This window comes from Suncus etruscus, chromosome 11 (assembly GCF_024139225.1).
Source record: "Suncus etruscus isolate mSunEtr1 chromosome 11, mSunEtr1.pri.cur, whole genome shotgun sequence".
NCBI lineage: Eukaryota > Metazoa > Chordata > Mammalia > Eulipotyphla > Soricidae > Suncus > Suncus etruscus.
Window position 1 is genome coordinate 7909936 of NC_064858.1, and position 6056 is coordinate 7915991.

Below are 6056 nucleotides of genomic sequence, written 5' to 3' on the forward strand. Positions count from 1 at the left end.
CTATGCAGAGCCAGGAATCAGCCCTGGGCACCTTCAGGTGTGACCCAAACTTAAAAACAAGGAAAAAGTACCCATGTGGGTAACTGTCCCGCCCTGCTCTGACCCACTCCCCCAACCCTCCAGTGAAATCGTGTCTGGGGCTCTGAGCATCCGAGTGGAGTCCCCCTCGGGCCTTCCCTCTCCCTTTCAGGGTACCTCAGGCTCCAGGGCTGCTGAGAGGACATGCTAGGCAGTGCCTACATGGCTTCTAAAAGTAAGCAATGACCTCAGTGCCTCATCCACCCCCGCAGGAGGGGCTGGCAAACTGGGGAGCCGCCTCTCCCCAGTCCTCACCCATGGCTCCTCCCTGACCCTCCTCTGGGCCTCAGTCACCTGTGGAGGCAGTGGCCCGGGGATGCGGGGATGCTCGCTCAGTCTTCCAGTTTGGTTGGGGCCTTGGCAAAGCTTTGCCCATTGCTGTGCTCAGAGGTTTCCTGAGTTTCTGTTGGGAGGGCTGGTGCCATAATACAGTGGATAGAGCAAAGGCCTTGCACAAGATCTACCTGGGTTCAATTCCCAGCACTCCCCCACATGGTCCCCTGAGCCCCCACTGGGAGTGTTTCTTAGTGCAGGACCAGGAGTTGCCCCCAAGTGTCGCAGGCTGTGACCCAGAAACAAAAACAAAACAATCCTATTGCTTAATCCGCCTCCTCTGTAGTGTTTGACCCTAAATGCCAGAATGTTCTAATTTTTTGTGTGTGTGTGTGTGGTTTTTGGGTCACACCCAGCAGTGCTCAGGGGTTACTCCTGGCTCCATGCTCAGAAATTGCTCCTGGCAGGCACGGGGGACCATATGGGACACCAGGATTCGAACCGATAACCTTCTGCATGAAAGGCAAACGCCTTACCTCCATGCTATCTCTCCAGCCCCAGAATGTCCTAATTTTTATGAAATCGATTCTCACCTTTAGTCCTACACAGTCATTTGCTCATCCTGTACAGATAAATACCTTTGTGTTTGGGGTTTTTTTGTTTTTATTTTTGCTTTTTGGGCCACACCTGGTGACGCTCAGGGGTTACTCCTGGCTATGTGCTCAGAAATTTCTCCTGGCTTGGAAAAACATACCTTTATGTTTTCTTCTTTTTTCTTTTTCTTTTTTTTTTTTGTTTTTTCGTTTTTTTGTTTTTTTGGGCCACACCCATTTGATAGTCAGGGGTTACTCCTGGCTACGCACTCAGAAATCACCCCTGGCTTGGGGGGACCATATGGGACGCCGGGGGATCAAACCGTGGTCCGTTCCTTGGCTAGCGCTTGCAAGTCAGACACCTTACCTCTAGTGCCACCTCATCGGCCCCCTTTATGTGTTCTTGTTTGTGGAAGCCTGGGACATACCTGTTGGTGCTTTGGGGGTATCTCAGGAGCTAGGGTTGAACCCAGCCTTTACTCCACAGCCCTCAATGCTGTCTCCCAGTTGGGAGGAATTGTTCAATTCTGCCTCTACTCCCCTTCCCATACCATGCTGTGTGTCCTATAGCTGGCATCAGTGCTAGGAGACGTGGGGGAGTTGGGGTGCTCCAGGGACTGTCTTTCTTCTCTGAGTCCCCGATACTATTGGGAAGGAGATGACATCTCTTAAGCACCAGGCTGAGTCCAGAGACAAGTTCAAGATACAGACCTAAGATCCTGCTCTTCTCTGCTGCTGTGTGGCATTGGGCAATATCCTACCATCGGGCCCGGGGAGATAGCACAGGGCCGTTTGCCTTGCAAGCAGCCGATCCAGGACCAAAGGTGGTTGGTTCGAATCCCGGTGTCCCATATGGTACCCCGTGCCTGCCAGGAGCTATTTCTGAGCAGACAGCCAGAAGTGACCCCTGAGCACCGCTGGGTGTGGCCCCCCAAAAAAAAAGATTAAAAAAAAAGTATCCTACCATCTCAGTGCTTTGGCATCTGTCTGTGTGTGTGAGCCTCAAAGTCAAGGTCAGAGCTATGTGTTTAGCAACTCCTCACATCCATTGTCATTTCTCCTCATCCCTTCCCGCTGTTAGGACTCTGGAGACCATGCTCCCTGGTGACGATGCTCCCCTGTGAGCTCACTGGACTTTGGACACTTTCGTTTTGGCTCAAGTTTGGGCATGGGGGTTGCACTGTGGGGGTCAGAACTTAAGAGCTCTCAGCTTCACTCCATGAGATCCACATGGGCCATGAGGCTCCCCAGGCCCCCACCTGGCATTACTGAGCACTTGGGTCAGGGTCTGAGGGGAGCACAAAACGAAGGCTTTCCCCCATCCTTGGGAGTCTTGGTTATTGTTTTTTATTTTTTGGTTGTTTTTTTGGTTTTTGGGTCACACCTAGCAGCGCTCAGGGGTTCCTCTTGGCTCTACGCTCAGAAATCGCTCCTGGCAGGTTCGGGGGACCCTATGGGATGCCGGGATTCCAACCACCATTCTTCTGTATGCAAGGCAAATGCCTTACCTACGTGCTACCTCTCCAGGCCCTGGAATCTTAAAGGTAGAAAATTCATGGGGCAGGGCCCAGGCGGTGGCGCTAAAGGTAAGGTGCCTGCCTTGCCAGCGCTAGCCTTGGACGGACCACGGTTCGATCCCCCGGTGTCCCATATGGTCCCCCAAGCCAGGAGCAACTTCTGAGCGCATAGCCAGGAGTAACCCCTGAGCGTTACTGGGTGTGGCCCAAAAACCAAAAAAAAAAAAAAAAAAAAGAAAATTCATGGGGCCGGTGCGGTGGTACTAGAGGTAAGGTGTCTGCTTTGCCAGCACTAGCCTAGGATGGACCGCGGTTCAATCCCCCAGTGTCCCATATGGTCCCCCAAGCCAGTAGCAACTCCTAAGCGCATAGCCAGGATTAACCCCTGAGTGTCACCGGGTGTGGCCCCAAAACCAAAAAAAAAAAAAAAAACAGAAAAAAGAAAATTCAAACTCTCAGAACCCCTGGCCCCTGGCCAGACACATTCCCACCCACCCAGTTTCCAGACCAGGTCTCCACTGTCTTAAGCCTGGGCTTGCCAGGCTGCTCTGGTGCTTGTCCAAGCGCCCTCTAAATTAGACCAGAGCCAGTCAGGTCCAGCAGGGACCCCCGGGATATGGACCCCACACAGGCAGCCTTATGTCAGAGCCGCAAGAGAAGAGACTCTCGCTGGCACCTCTTCCCTGCCCGAGCCTATGGAATCCAGGAAACACCAGCCACTGTCCCGACACGCCGGCCAAGGTCACACACGACCCACAGTTGTGCGCCATCAGCCAGCTCCAGCTTCCTCCAGGAGTGTGGCAGGGAGGTGCCAGGACCAGGCAGCAGGTTCACTAGCCCTCTGTGGGGGAGCTGGCTGCAAAGGAAGTGGGGTGCCCGCACCCCCGGAGATGCCCACTTGGCCCCAGAGTGAGCAGCCTATGGAGTCAGGAATTTTGGCATGGCTGGAGGTGATCTGTCCCTCAGCACACCAAATGGTGCCTCCACTCACTTCCCCCATCATGCCCCAGGTTCTGTGTGCATTCCCTTATTCGCAGGTACCTGTGTGCATTCATTCATTCATTCATTCATTCAGACGCCCTCTGAACTCTGCTTTCAGGAATTAAAGACTCGGACTGACTCACGGGGCGAATCTGGAAGAAATCTCCATTGGGTGAGTATGGAAAAAAAAAAAAAGAAAGAAAAACAACCCACGCTTCACAACACGGTATAGAGCGCTACTGTTTGTATTAAAAATAGATATATAAATATACATGTGTATAAACTTATAAACGTATAGAACGAGTTGCTCGTAAAGGATATTCAAGGGTGTGGGAGCACGGGAAGGTACAGCAAGCCAGGGTTCGGAGGTGGCTGCCAGCGACCGTCCTCCATCCTTCTGCAAAGCATGAACATCTTCCTGTGTGTATTTCCAAAGAACTTTTCACAAGTAAATGCAAGTATGCCTGGTGTGGACCGTGCATTGAATACAATGGGTTGGGATGGGGGGGGCCTTCGTTTTGGGGAGTTGGCCTGACTGAGCCACAGCGGGGGAGCGCCCAGAAGCTGGATAGACCATTGGCATGTGTTAAGGGAGCAGGTCTCAGCATCAATTGGCCCCCAACAATTCGGCAGCTCATTTCACAGAGACAAGATAAGGGTTAGTCACCTGCCCAGACTTCCAGTGTGCGAGACTGCGGGGTTTCTTTGCACAGCAGTTTTTTTTATCTGTGGCATTGGGCTGGGGTGAGCAGAACTGCTGGGAATTCAGGCCAGTGCTCGTTGGGTCAAAAAGCTTTTTTCTCAGGGCCAGAGAGGTGTCGCAAGAGGTAGGGCGTCTGCCTTGCAAGCACTGACCTAGGATGGACTGCGGTTCGATCCCCGGTGTTCCATATGGTCCCGTCCACAAGCCAGGGGCAATTTCTGAGTGCATAGCCAGGAATAACTCCCGAGCGTCACCAGGTGTAGTCCAACCCCACCCCCCAAAAGCCTCTTTTTTCCTGACAACACAGGGATACAACTACCAAGAGGGATCTTGGGGGAAGGAAACCATGCACCCCATGAGGGCTGGGCGTCTGTACCTGGGATAGTGCCCACCAGTGGCAGGTGAGTCCCTGTAAGAGTGAAAAGGCAGAGGGTATGGAGGGTGCACACTGCCCTCTGCGGGCACCAAGGCACAGACTGACTCTAAGGACAAGCTGGCACTCTCGGGGCAGCCCCAACACAGGGGAGAGAAGAATCGGTGGTCGGCACAGCACAAGGCATCATGCCCTGGGAAGCCCATGGCCAAGCTGGGGCGCCATACTTCCTGCTCTCTGGGGGACCCTGGGAGGCCACTGAGGGCTAGGAAAGACCTGGGGCTGAGAGAGACTGGACAGTGCCTCCTCGCTCAGTGACTATGGGGGCGTGCTCGAGACCCATACCATGGGGTGTCCCGAACTCGTGGCACTCCTGGGCCAGGCGGAGTGGACCTGGTGCTGGGTCAGTCTGGAAGGGGAGGGTGTGGGCTCAAGGCACACCTAAGCCTTCCAGCCAAGAGCCCTTGGACATCCTCTGCACTCTGCCATGCCAGGAAGGAGACAGAGTTGGGCCTCGAGTTGGGTCCGAGATGGTCAACCAGACGCCTCCGCCCCTTCCTCCAGAGGTTCTGCCTCCTGGCCCTCTGCTTTGGGCTCTGCTTTGGACACGAGGAGCTGGAGCGGCTGGACATGAGTGGTAATGGGACCCCTGGCCTCCACCCACAGGGCATCCCAGAGACTGGGGCGAGCACTGACCCTCCCCACGACACCAGGTGCCATTGAGAAACCTGGCACATGCTACGAGGGAGCAGACAGATTCCCGATTTTTCTGCCTTGGAACAGTCCGGTCTGGCCTCATTATCAGCCACAATGATTCATCGCAGACCCAGAGCCCCCCTGGGAAGACTGTCACTTGGCATCTGCTCTGTCCAGTCCGAGCCACAGCCTGTCCATGCTGCTGAAGCTCAGAGGTCCCCTCCACACAGCTGGGCTGACTCCCTTTACTCAAGTGGAGCCCTAACTCACTGGCCTTTGCCCCAAATCTAGCCCTGCCACTCCAGCACTCTCCCGGACTCTTAGGTGACCTGTGAGGAATTTCTGTGGAGGCACCCCAAGAGTCCCTGTGGGCCATCCCGCTCCCATCGTGGACGCCTCCAGACCCGAGCTCAGGAGCACAGATGGGAGCAGCCCCCGGACGGGACGAGAGGTGAGAGGCAACTGGCTCTGGGGCGTGTGGGGAACCATGAGGGGCAGCAGCCAGGCTCACCTGACGAGGAATACAAAATCCTGCCTGCATGGTGAGAAGATACTTTTATTTGAAATTGAGTCTGAGCAACACGAGTGAGCTGAAGAGGCGGCCTGGCTAAGGCGCAGGGCGAGTGGACAGCCCGGAGGCAGAGCAGCAGAGGCGGCAGGGGGCCGCAGCTCCGGGGATGGGGTGCTCAGGCATCACATCCATGCTCGGCCGGCTGCCCCTACCCACGCACGCGCGCACACGCACACGCGCACACACACATACACACACACACACACACACACACTCTTGCTGCCCCTACCCACGCAGGCGCGCGCACACGCGCACACACACACACGGCCCA